General features: G+C 42.4%; 1 protein-coding gene and 1 pseudogene across 1 annotated transcript in view; both read right to left on the minus strand.

Annotated features, from left to right (window-relative positions):
* Positions 1-15,040, minus strand: part of SEMA5A (semaphorin 5A) — a 224,994-nt gene that overhangs the window by 32,597 nt on the left and 177,357 nt on the right. The gene's annotated exons all lie outside the window — the stretch shown is intronic.
* LOC146347471 (zinc finger MYM-type protein 1-like) lies at positions 2,323-4,539 on the minus strand (annotated as a pseudogene).

The following is a 15,040-nucleotide window of genomic DNA, read 5'->3' on the forward strand; positions in this document are numbered from 1 at the left end:
TATCATCATCATCTATATACCACCCCATAGCTGAGACTCTTTGGGTGGTTTACAAAAGTTACAACATTAAAATACCGTATACAAAGTTTAAAAACCATTTACACAAAGGCATACAGACCATACAGACAGAACATGTATCTAAAAACAACTTTGAACTAAAATAATTTCTTAAAATCCAGCAATAAAACAACACAGCTTAAAAAGAGTATACAAAAGTCAGCAGTAGGAACAAGGGTTGTAAAAAGCGAAGGCCTGCCGGAATAAGAGAGTCTTTAATTCCAGCTTTAAAACCTTCAAAGAGGTCAGCAGGAGCATTTCAACGGGCAGGTCATTCCACAACTGAAGGGCAGCAAAGGAAAAGGTCCTCTTGCGAATGGCTGCCAATCTCACATTAGGCAGCCGTAGCAGAGAGCCCTCAGAGGACCTTAAGTAGCGGACTGGGGCAAATGTACACGTCTCAAGACCAAAGTGGGCCAGAGTATTATGGCCTTATCGTACTGTACTGTGGTATTAATATGATTGCTCAATGTATGTGGCACTTTACAAAATCACATAACAAAAAAGAGGCCCCTGACCTAAGGAGCTTACATTCTAAATTCTGAACAGAATTTGGGAGGAGACAAAGGGGAGGAAGGAAGAGGCAAGGGTAACAATGAGGAATGGATGTGAGCAAGAACAAGTACAGGAACACTTACATATGTGGTGGGGTTGCCCTATTTTAAGAAAATACTATCTATCTTACATATTATTAGTAACAGAACAGGATACTAATTACCAGATGTACCAGAGTTATTACTGTTAGGATATAGCCCTGTAACCATCAAGATTTAATTCCAATTCTGCAGCTAAGATCTGTTTGTTAGATTTTGGAAATATACAAATGTGCCAACAATTTAAAATTGGGTGTGTGAGCTATGGGATATTGCAGTTATGGAAAATATCACAGATTATATCAAATCTAGAAGTGAAGATTCTAGATAATCAACAATGGAAATCTCAAAATAAATGATGTGAATTTATTTATTTTGAAGTTATTATCAACAGATTGATGGTTTGCAAAATACTGTTGCTCAAGTTGATAAATATTTCACAATGTAGTATGGTGACATTTTTAACAGAGGTAAAATTTTAATACATTTTAAAAGAATATGGGTACATGCATTTATACACACAGGGTTGGTTTCAGCTGGTGATAGAAGCTTTCTCAGTCTTGATCTAGCTTTGCAAATAGTTTTTCAAGGAACAATTCCTCGCTCACCCCACCTCAGCGAAAATTTAATCAAGGTATGATAACACACATGCCTAGAATCAGACAGATTTGTCAATTACCTCAAGCCATAACCAAATAATAAAACACTACATTCAACTGGTAAAACAACACTAACAAACTGGAGTATTGAAGTCAGTTGTCATAAAAACATATAGTCCACAATATGCACAGCTACAACTTTTGGGGGTCTCTTGGGACTGCAAATACATAGAATGCAACCTTTTAAATGGTGGTGGTTCTTTTGATGAATTGACCAATGGTCCTTTCTGAGCAAGAGGTGCACCAAGTATTTAGATCTTCAATCTTATAAATAGGACATTAGAACAAGAGGTCCTCTTCCATGATACCTTCATCACCAATTAAGTATCTTAAAGTTTTTCTATACTGACCCTTCAAAACAGCAGGAGACATCTGCTGAAACCAGAGAAATATCAGGGTTCTCCTGATTTGGTACACAGAAAAGTCTAATGGATTGCTTTCATAATCAAGTGTCAATTTATACATATGATACCATCAAGAAGCTTGGATAAATAAGACTGCACATACACAATGTACATACATACAGAATCTATTTTTACATTAAACTTTAGCATATGGGTGTCCGCTGGAATTTTTTTTTTGTGGGGGGAGAGAATATTGATACTAATACAACATATACAAATATATGTGTTATAATATATAAAAATAAATATGGGAATACAAATCTATGGAATATGTGGAAATAGAAATCTAAATGTATACAATTAACATTTCATCATTTAAAAAGTGATTACCTTCTTCATGATGCTTCATTATTCAAAATGTTGAAATTGCTCTAAAAAATCTGTATCATCTAACATTAAGAGGGAGTTTTTTTACATGAAGCATGTCAATAAATCAAAAGGTGTAAGCTTATTGAGCAACAGCTGAATGTTGCTCTATAAAGAGATTAAACATTCTTCATAACTTGCATCACAATCAGGAATGACGGGAAAAGTGTAAAGAATTGTATCAAGAGTAGAAACACAACATTTATGAGCAGAAGCTAAGAAAAATGACCTAATTAGGTATTATTAAATAGAAACTGTAAAATCTGTGGTCTTGTCAATCACTCTTTGAATTATTTCATGCTTTTTCTCATTAACTTTGGCATGAACACTCATCATACTAAGTCCAGACAAACGATCATTTGTCATTGTTGATCTTAACTAGGTTTTCACCCTTCTCATTGTGCTAAATGACCTTTCCTCTGTGCAGGTTGTTACAGGCAATGTTAAAGCAATAAGAATTGCTTGCTGAATGGAAGGAAAGAAATCAGTGTGCTTTAGTAAATCCAGAAGTCCATTTTCAAATCTCCCATGATCTTGTTTCTCTTTCTTTAACTACAACTCAAACCAGGTGAATGCTTCAGCTTCCAAGTTTTCGATTTCATAAGGTTCCAATCCGGTTTTTGAACTCTTCACATCTAATTTGTGTCATTAGTACTGGGTGAAGTGAGAAGAGATTGAAAATATGCTTGCTTTCTGCAGCAAAATGACTTCCCAGTGCTGAGATGATTGAGTTCACGTACGGCACATAGATTGATCGCTGAAAGTATTCCTCTATGGTTGTTGTGCCATCAAAATTTGAGCGGAATTTCTGCCATCCGCACTGTCTGGGAATGGTCAAATCAATATCCATCTTTTCTGCTAGTTCTTGAACTACATCCAAAATTTCCTTGAAATGCTTTCCTGCATTTTCTCTATGCCCACAGAACACACTTAAAAGGTCCTGGTCATGACTGTATATTTTCATAAAATCAAGCTCAATAGCCTGGAGAGCTTGAGTCACAGATTGTAGCCTTGCAGAATAGATAGAAGTTATAATAAGACGGAAGAGAAAAGTTCCTGAGTTTGCACCTGATTGCAACTGATGTGAATCCTGGCATGTTTTACCCAAAGCTGTAGTGGCCAGTAAGCTTAACTGTTCAAAAATCTTTTCAGTATTGACAATATTGTTGGCAATATTCGGATACTTTTTTATTTTGCAGTCCAATGAGAATCACATAGTAATGGCACAGCTGGAACAAGATACCTTCGCTTCATACTCTCACAGAAAAAACTGATGATAGCTTTAACTGTACCAATTGAATTCCATATCTCAGATACAGCATTCAAGACCAGATTGAGTTTATGTGCAGCACAGTGGACAAAAGCAGTTTTGGGATAACTGCTCTTTATTTTAGCTTGCACACCACCTTCCCTTCCTGCCATTGTAGAGTAACCATCATGTCCTTGGCCATGTGGATTTTCTAGATTTAAGCCAAATTTTGTACACTCACTAATAATTGTATTGGCAACTGAGGTAGCATCTAATTCATTCAGCATTGCAAAACCACAGAACTCTTCTTGGATAATGTTTTTAGAACTAGCACTTTCATCAGCAATGATTGAAAATCCAGTTAAAATGTTGACAATGTTTCTTATGGTATCTTCACAGAGTTTAATCAGTTCATTTTCTACATGGACAGATGTATAGCGATTGGTAACTGGAGAATTTTCCAAATGTTTCCGTAGCGTCTCACCTCCTGCTTCAACGCAAAACTCAAACAGGCTTTGCATATTTACACTTGTGCTTCTTTTTCCAAGTAAAGCAATGTCATGTGTGTCACAGAAAATAATAGTTGACAAGATTGGATATAATTTCTTCCTATTTTCCTCTACTAGACGCTTCACAGCACTGTCAATTTGACACAGTATGTTCATCTAAAGCTTGTTTTTCATGGACAAAAAGTTTGATGCATCTACTTGCGCATGCCTGTACCAAGTACCTGAAATATGTTTTCTTGCAATTTCATTAAAATCGTTGTACTTTGTGCAAGGTGCAATGATGAAGGCTCTCTGTACCCCATGATGAACAGGCTGTGGAAAAATAGTGCAATATTTACAAAATGCTCCTTTCAGATGTGTGAAGTACCAAGTCATGGTGAATACTGGATTAACTATGCATGACAGAAACAGCATGGTCCATTTGCATCCTTCTTGAAATCATAATTTGCTGCAGGTATATAAGTATTCGTAAGTAGTTCATGTTTCAGACCATCTGTTAATTTTACCAATGAATTCACATACAATCCAATATCATTAGACTTAATGTCATCATCCCCCTGACGACGTTGGCTACATTCAGACGTTGGCTGTTGTTGTTGGAACTGAACTGGAGCTGGTACTTTGGTGCTCATTTCTTATTCTTTTCAATGATATTTCTATTTCATCTAATTTGTGTTTAGTTAAGAGCTTCCTGAGATCCATTTCTAAAAACTTTCTGTCTCCGTTCCAAAATACTCTCTAAAATGCTTCAGACTGGCTCCTATCCCCAGACCTGCAATATTAACAATGGATGATTAAGCATGGATGAAATTTGGAATCCCCATCCTTGTAATGTGACAGTTAGCCATCTCTCCCTTTCCCTCACGTTCTTTTTCAGCCTTTTTTGGGCTGAAACCCAAAATACCACAGGGTTTTAAAGTGCTGTCACATACCAACAAACAGCCCAGTCCTATGCATGTTTACTGGGGGGTGAGGTGTATTAAGCTATGAAAACCAGTGTAGCTAAGGAACACATCTTCCTTTGTGACAGAATCTCACACTTACTTGGAAGTAAGTCCCAACTAATTACTTCTGAGCAAACATGCACCACAGAAGCAAGCTGAAAGAGCATTCCAATGCACAACTACTTGGCAATAAATGTGAAACATTGTGTGTGTGTGTGTGTGTGTGTGTGTGTATATGGCAAAAAAGAGCATGCATTCATGAAAATGCATCTTCCAACCACAACCTCAACATCTACATTTCAAACCTGTCTTCGTCATACCAGTCCCATAGAAATTTGAGGCTGCAGGCTGATGCACACTTCCTTAGGAGTAAAAGCAATCCCTTGTGAGTCAAAGGAAATGACTTTGAGTGAATGTTTCCTTAGGATTGGACTAGAAGATCCTTATTACAGCTTACTTAGGAGAAAGCCCCATTGAATGCAACAGGATTTACTTCTATGTAAACATGCTTTGGAGTGGGCTGTGTGTGTGAGCCTGCCCTCCTGAACTCACTCCCGTCAGGCACACAAACAGTCCCTTATAGAAACAGATGACTGATGTACACAATCCCATATACAGACAACCTGGAGGAGGGGGGCACACATAAGAAGAACCAAGTTGCGGCTGCCATTCATTTGCCTCACCAGCTCAACCAGCTGCATTAAGGGAGGGGCAGGCAGGTAAGCAAGCAAAAAGCTGCCATGAGGGAAGCAGAAGAAACTGGTGGGCATGGACAATATCTCTGTGTTCTCTCCCCGCCCTCCCGCACACGCACACGTGCACACACACACCCCTCACCTCACCTGTGGTCAACACTCATTGGTTCACTTTAAATTAAGTGACCTCAGCCAGGGGCCTATGCCAGATGGAACAGGAGGGTAAGCCAAGTCAGTGATTTGCATAGTCACAGTCAGCGAGGGAAGGAGCCCATCATAGTGGAGGCAGGCACTCCCATGCAGGCTACCAAACTGAGGGCCTACCAGGCTGTGGTGCTGCCTGGCTGGGCCTGCCAGAAAGCCGGCCTCACCACCCCTTCCAGGTCCACATTCTGCCATTTGCATGGCAGCCACTCTCAGCTGAGCTGGAGGGAATCCCTCTCTGCCACCCCCAGGTTGAATTCACAGACCTCCCCTGGCTGGGCCTCGACTGTGTGGGAGGGAAAAGGAGAGCAGAGACAGATGGGGCAGCGTGCGCTGCACAAGGCGGTGTTGCTGCTCTCAGAATGGAGCTACTTCAGCATGGAAGAGCCTGGCCACGCCACTGCCTGCTACTCCCTCTTTGCCTGTCCTGTCCTGAGCCTTGCCTGTGTGGCTGGAAACTGAAAGCACAGATGGACAGGGCAGGCGCAGCACAGCAGCCACTGTTACTGCTCTCAGAAGGACATCATGACTGGGAATCTGGGTATGGGGGGTGGGCAGTTGCCCCACCTTGCTCCTATGAGCGGATGCCCATGCTTTACCTACTAGTTTAATACCAATAAAAGAGGTAAACAAAAATTCACGGGACGGAATTCACAGTTTTGTTCCGCAGTGCCATGAAACCCCAACTGAAGCACTCTTTCCAATTTGCTCTTGGATGTCTAGTTTTTGCAATCTTCCATCCCTCATACACAAAATGTTAATACAGTAACTGGAAAATCCATACATGAACAGTCTTTAACATAGGTAAAATCCAGGTTTTAGACCTAAGGAGAACAGAAGGTGTTCCCCAAAACACCCTGAAAATTTTGAGGGATTCCCAGTTCTACTAAGCTATGAGAATCTCATATTTTGGACCTGTAAACATTTTGACATGTTTCTCTGAGGGCAGAACATTGTTCCTTGAATTTGGATTGTATGAAAAACTTCCCTTGCCCCTTCATTGTCTACCTTCCCTTGCCCCTTCATTGGTTTACTGGGGAGGGGGGGAAATCTCCACGGTGATGGGCTTAGTTCACTCTCCACTTTGCTGCAGTTTTTACTGGAGTTGAATCTGCTCCATCTGAGGAAACGCAGGGCTTGAAAACCCGGATTATCCCAAAAACAGCCTGGAGCTCTGGGTAGGTCAGATGCAGTTTACTGCAAATTGTTTGGGTGGCTAATGGGTGGAGTCTTATCCAAATCATCATTTAGAGCACCTGTTCCCTCCCTTCCACTCTCACCTTGTTCCACCCCATCTGCTTTCTCTGGCCAGTGTATGTGTTACCCCCCCACCTATGTTCCACCCTCCCCCACCCATTATCTTGTATCTATGTACCCTTCAAATCCACAATAGCACAACAGCGACAGGACTAAATGTGACCCCTTACATTACCTCATTAGTGGGGACACTCAAATCACTTTAGGTAGCCTGCTTTTAATCTTTAACATTCCCCCCTTCTGTTTACTCAGAACTAAGAAATTTATCTCATTCCCCCGCAGTGAAAAGGTTAAGGGCTAACTGTTAGGGTGGAAACTGAGCCGAAAGAACCCCAGAGCAGTTCTGATTCTGAGGAGGATCAGCAATCCGTGGGAGAGGAGCCAGCTTATCCCTCACAGGCACAGCAGCTGGCAGAGATTCCTCCTGCTGGCATTCCTGAGATAGATAGTGACCCTGGCAGTGAGAAAGTGTGGGAGGGGGGCTTGCTAGACACTCGACGCAGACACAGGAAGCGACAAGTGATGGACGGCGCGGAAAGGAGGCGTAGCGCCCGTCTGGCACGCAAGCAATGGCTGCGTCCCGTGGACCCAAGGGAAAGAGGGAGGATCTCTCCCTAGCCCATAAGTTCAGGGTCTTCAAGTGATTCTCCTTCAAACGGGGACCAACTCCCTACCCGAAGCATAGGCTACTCGGCTGTTCATTGCTTAGTCACTGGTGATTAGCATCTGAAAGAGTCATTAAGTTATAAAAGGATTAAAGCCTTGAAAAGAATCCTTTCATCTGTGTCTTGAGTTGGCTATTGGAGTGTACTGAAAGAGGCCGCTAGGGCGCTCCTGAGACTAACTGCAGTAACTCGCCCTAAAGCGCTTTTTCGCTTCTCCATTGCTCTTGTTAATTGTGACTGCAAAGTTTGATCACTTGATCGCAGTAACGATCTTGCCTTCTCACTGAAGACTTTGCTTGCCAAAGACTTCGCTTGCCAAAGACTTCTTTGTGAACCCAGTCCTCCAGGCCTCCCTCCTGCCACCCCAATTTCGCCACATCTCAGCAATCTGCTTCAAATTCAGTCTTCAAATTCAGTTTTCAGATTGCTCATTTTGGAAGGGATTCTTCTCACTGTTGTTGTTGTTTTTGTTAGATGTTCCTCTTTTTGTTTCTCAGAACTCCTCTGGGAGATGACGGCTGCAATTCTAAACCCAATTACAGGGAAGGAAGCCCCATTGAACCCAATGGAGCTTACTTCTGAGTAGAGATACATAGGATTGCAGTGTTCCCAGTTTCTAGCTTCCCCTCCCACCCCAATGTTGCCACATCCCAGAAATCAGCAGAGTGACTGCTCCCAATCACATTTTTCCCCATGTGTGCACTTTTGCCTACTGCTTCCACCCCTCTCCCTTTCTCCTTCCCCCTGCAATGAGAAGACATGATCATTACTGCGATCAAGTGATCAAGTGGAGAAATGATTTTACATAACAGAGAAACTACAGAACATCAAAGAAGGACAACTTTGCAATTGCAATTTAAGAGAGCAAGGGAGAAGTGAAAAAGCGCTTTAGGGTGCGTTACTATAGTTAGCCTTTAACCCTTTCACTGCAGGGCACTGAGATTTATTTCTTACTTCTGAGTAAACATGCACTGAAGGAGGGGGGATGTTAAAGATTGGAACCAGGCTCCACTGCCCACCGCCCCCAGCAGCTGTGGTTAGTGAAAGTGGATGTAAACTGATGGAGAAGCAATGCGCTATTTCAATGTTGCGCTTTTAAGGGGAATTTTTTTTAAAGGTAGGGGTTGCTGAGCAGAGCACACCTATACTTTCAAGGGGATGACCACCAGAGGATAGTGGTTGGCAAGGCAAAGTAAATACCATGAAATAGCTCAGAATTCCTGAAGAGCCAGCTGCAAAATGGTGGAAACATCAGGGAAACACAGAGAGGGGAAACATTAGGGGAATACCCCTTGACTGGGGTCAGTGAGGTCACAGCCTGGTGAAAGACACACCCCTGGGCAGGGCTATCATGTCGATGTAAATGCGGAGGGTTGGTGCACACGGCAACAGAAGCACAGACAAGCCAAATTAAGGGAAACAAGTAGACTAAAAGTAGTCTCAGAAAAACTGTTTTTTCTGCAAAAATCTCCGGGATTGCTGCGAGACGGCCACAACATCGTGGGCCCTGAACAACCTCCAAACACAGCCAACTTGCTGTGGACAATCACTCGTGGACACCCCCCCCCTCCGCCCCCGTCAGCCTTCAGTGTAAGACACTGGATGCAATCTCTCCCAGCCACCAGCTTCTGAAAACTGGATTCCAAAATAACAATACAATTTAACCTGCTCAGTTTTCTGATCATCATTCTCGCCTTTCCCCCCCTTTCTTCTGTAAAAATGATTTATTGTTCATAAATTATAACAAGGCCAAAAAACTTTGGTAAATCATTTTTAAACCTATCTGAGCATACAAAACAAAAACAAGACGTTATCACCTGAACAGACGTAATGGCAATTTTTTTAGAGCAAGCTGCTAGGTGAAAAAATTCACCCTCTAGTTCCGAATTATCATTCATATTAAAATTAAATATAAAGGGAGCCAATGTGCATTCCTGTTTTTACTCCCACAAGTATTAGAAATCTCTTACTTGACCAGTGGAGCTGTTCTAATTCTAAATACAGCAACCTGTGATCCAGGATTACGTTAAAACGTTTAGTCTACAACATTTCTGTTTGTGGACTTGAAGGTTGGCTTCTAATCAACCAAGGCAAGCACAGAGATGCCTTTCCTTAGCGCAGAAGGTTGAGCTAAGAGCTGGTATCTTTTTCTCTCTTCATTCAGGCAGCTGTACCTAAAATGGTTTCAACTGAAATGCTGTTATAAGCAGATGAGCAAGGAGCTTTTGTGGACATACTGTATGTATAAGGGTTCCTTAATCCATGCACTTCCATATATTACTGAAGCAGCATGGGAAGACCATATGGAGAAGCATTCACTATGCTATTGTGGAAATGTGCACTCTGGGCTGGTTCACATGATTGCCACTTAAATAAGCCATGGTGGTTGCAGTGCATGCCAGAGGCCATTTTGAATATTCATACAAACATACAAAGAGTCATGCTGGATCAAAGCAAGGGTCCATTTAGTCCAGCATGCTGTTCACACAGTGGCCAATCAGCTACCAACTGGGAACTCACAAGCAGGACACAAGTGCAACAGCATCCTCTCACCCATGTTCCCCAGCAACTGGTGTACATAGGCATACTGCCTTTGATATTGAAGATAGCACATAGCCATCACGACTAGTAGCCGCTGATAGCCTTCTCCTCCAGGAATTGTTCTAACATTTAGATGCTCTTTAAAGCCATCCAAATTGGTGGCCATCACTATATGTTGTGGTAGTGAATTCCATAGTTTATGCATTGTGTGAAGTCCTTCCTTTTATCTGTCCTGAATCTCCCACCAATCAGCTTCATGGGATGATCCCAGGTTCTAGTATTATGAGAGAGGGAAAAAGTGTGTCCCTATCCACATTCTCCACACCATGCATAACTATTTTAGTTGCCTTTTTCTGCACTTTTTCCAGCTCTACAATACTCTTTTTTTGGTGTGGTGACCTCAACCCACAACAGGAAGTCACCGTGGCTTATCGTGTCATGCGAACCCAGCAAGGGTGGCTTATGTGAGGGTTAAACCCTCGCATAACCCATAGGTTAACCCTTTTTTAACCCTTGCATAAGCCATCCTCACTGGGTTCACATGACAAGAGAAGTCATGGCGACTGCCCACCGCAGCTTGAATATTCAAAATGGCCACCGGGTATGCGCTGCAACCCATCATGGCTTAAGTAAGCCACAGTGGTCTCTGGTGATTGTGTGAATCCAGTCATAATCTGACATGAAGCACACCAGCACCCAAAAGAAACCCTTTGAAAAAAGATTGTGCGCTAGATTTTTGATCCCCTTGTGTAGGTCAAAGATAGATTTGAAGCAGCAGAATACAAGGACTACAAGACTGTGCCAAGTCATGGGGCTTATCTATCTGACTGGTGCCAGTGGAATGTTGAAATGTGCGACACGATACTAGATTACAACCAAAGGCTGCCCCCATGTCAGCCCTATGCACTCAAGCAGGGCTCTCCACGGCCAGCCATGGAAAGGAAAACATTCCCCACCCCCACCTTTCCATGCACAGAGCTTGGTCTGCCTGGTGCATGCACAAGGCTCTGGATTCCAGCCAAAGCATTTACAAAAAACGGCTTTGCTTTTAATAAAACAAAACAAGACATGAAGCCAACTTCACATTTTCGTCCAGTTAGAATAACCCACAGCACACAAGTTGATTTGCTGCAGTGAACAGACCAGCTCCAGAGATCTCAAATACGTTTCGAAGTCTCATTGCGGGGGTGAATCTGCTGGAATGCAGGATTTTGAGCAAAGTCCAATTAATTCTCTTTCTGGAAACATTTCAAACTAGCAGGAAGTGCTTTTCCCCTGCTGCTCTTCCCCTCCCTGTTAATTTCTTTTTTTTCCTCAGGACCCAAAGGGCTTATGTTTTGCAGTGATTCTGCAGAAAAAGCAATGCAAGAGCCTTAGATCTGTGAAACTGCAGACCTCTGCGCTGACCCTGTGTCTAGAAGTGATGAGGGCAGAAATGAGAGGGTTACATGGAAAAATTGCCAAGCTGGTGACATGACCCTTGACACGTCGAATGAGGCCATGCTCAATTTCCCCAAAGACAGCAATTGCTATTTGAAGGTGTGGAGGCAGGAGGCAAGAAGAGAATTAAACACACACTCAAGCTGGTCTAGTTCCCACTCACCAGTGACTCCAAAAGTTAACGCTTGTTCCCTGGAAAAGAATTCCTTCCATTTATAGCACAATATATGCTTCCCTCCAAAGAATGGAAACAGATGCTCATTATTAATTATCATGATTTAAGTCCCTCTTGTATGTAACAAAACAACACTGGTGTAACTGAACAGGAAAACACCAGTCTTGCATTTTAATAATAACTGAATAGGCAAGAAGACCTAGTTCTATCAATTATATCTATGTTGCTCATGGAAAAATATCTACATTAACTGCTAGGGCTAGATGTTTAATCAATTACTCAATTAGATTAATCAGTTAAAAACATTTTAATGACAGAAGTGGTGCCCCCAATTAATGAGGAAGCAATCTTTAGTTATTTAAAAATTATGTTCATTACAAGTATTTTCATCTTAAAACAGGCAAAAGAGAGAGAACGGAGAATGCTTTGTTTAAGAGGATGCCCCCTGCAACATACGCATGCATCATCTCAGAAGCCAGTATGTTTTTCTTCAGAATTGGTTTTATCATTGGCAAATTAATGCAGATATTATTATTACTATTAATAATAATAATAATAATTTATTAATTTTCATTTCTATCCCACTCCATAGCCTAAGCTCTCTGGGCGATTTACAACAATTCATTAAAAAAATGTTGCTGCATTTTGCACAAGCTGCAGTTTCTGAACAGTCTTCAAGGGCAGCCCCACGTAGAGTGCATTACAGTAATCTAACTTGGAGATTACCAAAGCATAGATTACTGAAACCAGGTTATGCCTGTCATAACTGGGCCACCAGATGAAGTTGGTAGAAGGCACTCCTTGCCACTGAGGCCACCTGAACCTCAAGAGACTGAGATGGCTCCAGGAGAACTCCCAAGCTATGAACCTGCTCCTTCAAGGGGAATGCAACCCCATCCAGAACAGGCTGAACACTCTCCATCCATTTAATCAGTCCCTTACTGTTCCTTACCCATAGCTTCTCTAGCAGAAAATGGATTTTCTAGATCCATTTCAATCAGACCTCAGGGTTAGGTTTGGAATGGAAACTGCCTTGGTTGCCCTGTGGGATGACCTTTGCCAAAAGATGGACGTGTGTGTGTGTAACCCTGGTGGTTTTCTTTAATCCCTTTCAGTATCATCAACCATAGCAACCTTCTGGATAGATTGTGTGGGACAGGTCTTGGAGGTACTGAATTGCAGTGGTGCTGCTCCTAGTTCTTAGTTGGATGGCTGATTTGAGAAGATGGTACAAGGCAGAATGATTGCCCTGTGTCTTGGCAATTATGTCATGGGGTTCCACAGGGTTCAATTTTATCCCCCATGCTGTTTTAACATCTACTAAAACTGTGGGAAGAGGATATCCCGAGATGTGGACTGAGGTGTCATCAGTATGCGGATGACACACCTCCCTCCCTCTCTCTCTCTCTCTCTCTCTCTCCTTTTCATAAATTACAGGTGAGGCAGTTGATGTATTGAATTCAGTTGTGCCTGAGCCCAGTCATGAACAGAATTAGGACTGATGCATTGAAACTCAGTCCAGACAAGACAGAGGTGGGTAGTTCATCAGTCCAAGCAGAGTGGTGTTCAACCGATTTTAGAGGGGGCTGCACTCTCCCTAATGGATCAGGTTGTAGTTTGGGGGTGCTCCTGGATCTAGCACTGTCAGCCTCAGCTGCTCAGAGCACCTTTTGTTAATGCAGGCTGATATGCCAACTACAACCCTATCTGGACAGGGGCAGCCTAGTAGCTAGTTATCCCTGCTCTGGTAGCCTTTCATTTGGATAATTCCAAGGCATTATATGTGGGGCTGTCATTGAAAACATTCCAGAAAATTCAGCTGGTCAGGGCAGTGAAACGGTTAATGGGGACTGGAGGACATGACCATATTACACCAGTGCTTTGCCATCTGCTCTGGTTTCCAGGCTGTACTTAAAGTGCGGGTAGTAACCAGCAAAGCACTAAATGGCTCTTACTTGGACCTCAAGATGATCTTCTGAGGCCCATCTCTAGCCATATCCACCAAATTAGGTCTTGTGAGTTTCCACTAGAGGGCCTTTTCAGTGTTGGCACCTTGGCACCTCAGTGCCCTTCCCAGAGAGGCTCAGTTGGTGCTTAGGTATGGCCTTTCAGTGCCAGGTGAAGACCTTTTTATTTTCTCAGGCTTTTCAATCTTAAATATTTTTACTGATGTTTAGATCTGTTGTAGTAATGTTCTCTGCTGTTGTTTTTATTCTGTTTTCTTCAGTTCTGGATCTTATTTTCATGTTATATTTTTGTATTTTATGGTTTTAATGTTTTACTTGTAAACTGCCCAGAGAGCTTGTTGTTATCAGACAATATATAAATACTGAAAAGAAAATTGTAAGAAGGGGGGAAAACCCAAGTTCTCTAAAAAATCAAATGTGGAATTCAGAATAATAAATAAGAATATAATCTGGGCATGATCCACCCAATTTGAAGTCCCAGCGATGCCAATGGAAGTCTTAACCATGTGCTTTAATTAAGGGAATTTAAACATGCTTACATCTGGCTAGATCATTTCCTTTGAGTTTACATAGCACATTTCAAGTGTTCAAAGCCTGTCACATACATCGGCTTGGATTCAGAGAATCATGAGCGGCGTTTTACTTGTGTGACTGGGCTTTCCTGTGGCTCCATTCCTGCTGCAGCCCCTTACACATACACACACGTGCGCACGCGCGTGGGAACTGCTGAAGTTAGAGACTCCTCCTTGCATGATGGAAGTGCCTTTTGCTCACACCAGGGCTCCCTAGATTCAAGCAATTATGTCAATTATCTTTTACAACAACCCTCTAAGGAAGGGCAGCGGTAGTATATCAGGAACATTTCTCTCTTAAAACCATCCCCCCTCTTTCTTTAGAGTGATGGTTAACTTAAGTTCATTGCCACCCAACACTCTTTCTCACTCTTTGTCACACACAAACAGAGCCGTCCCTCTCTCACACACGCACACACTCACTTCACTCCCAACCATCCCAACTAAGTTGCTAGAGAAAGGACGGAGAGACTGCTCTGTCCCTGCCCTGGCAGCTTGCATGGGCTCCAGCAGGAAAGGTGAGGCAGCAGGACCAAGGAAGGCTGTGGACTGGTTCAGAAACGACCACAGGCCGGAATTAATGGAGAGAAAGCCAAGATACCAATGTGGTCTGCCACGAGATGAATATTAAAGTTGCAAAGGAAAACGTCTTAGTTCAAGCAAATTATAAATTCTGTTAGAAAATACAGTTGTGTGTTATCACATTCTGATAAAATGCCTGTCATTAGGCTAGGGATGGCATG

Source organism: Heloderma suspectum, chromosome 4 (genome assembly GCF_057233095.1).
Source record: "Heloderma suspectum isolate Gila_16-S chromosome 4, 16-S_ref, whole genome shotgun sequence".
NCBI classification, from domain to species: domain Eukaryota; kingdom Metazoa; phylum Chordata; class Lepidosauria; order Squamata; family Helodermatidae; genus Heloderma; species Heloderma suspectum.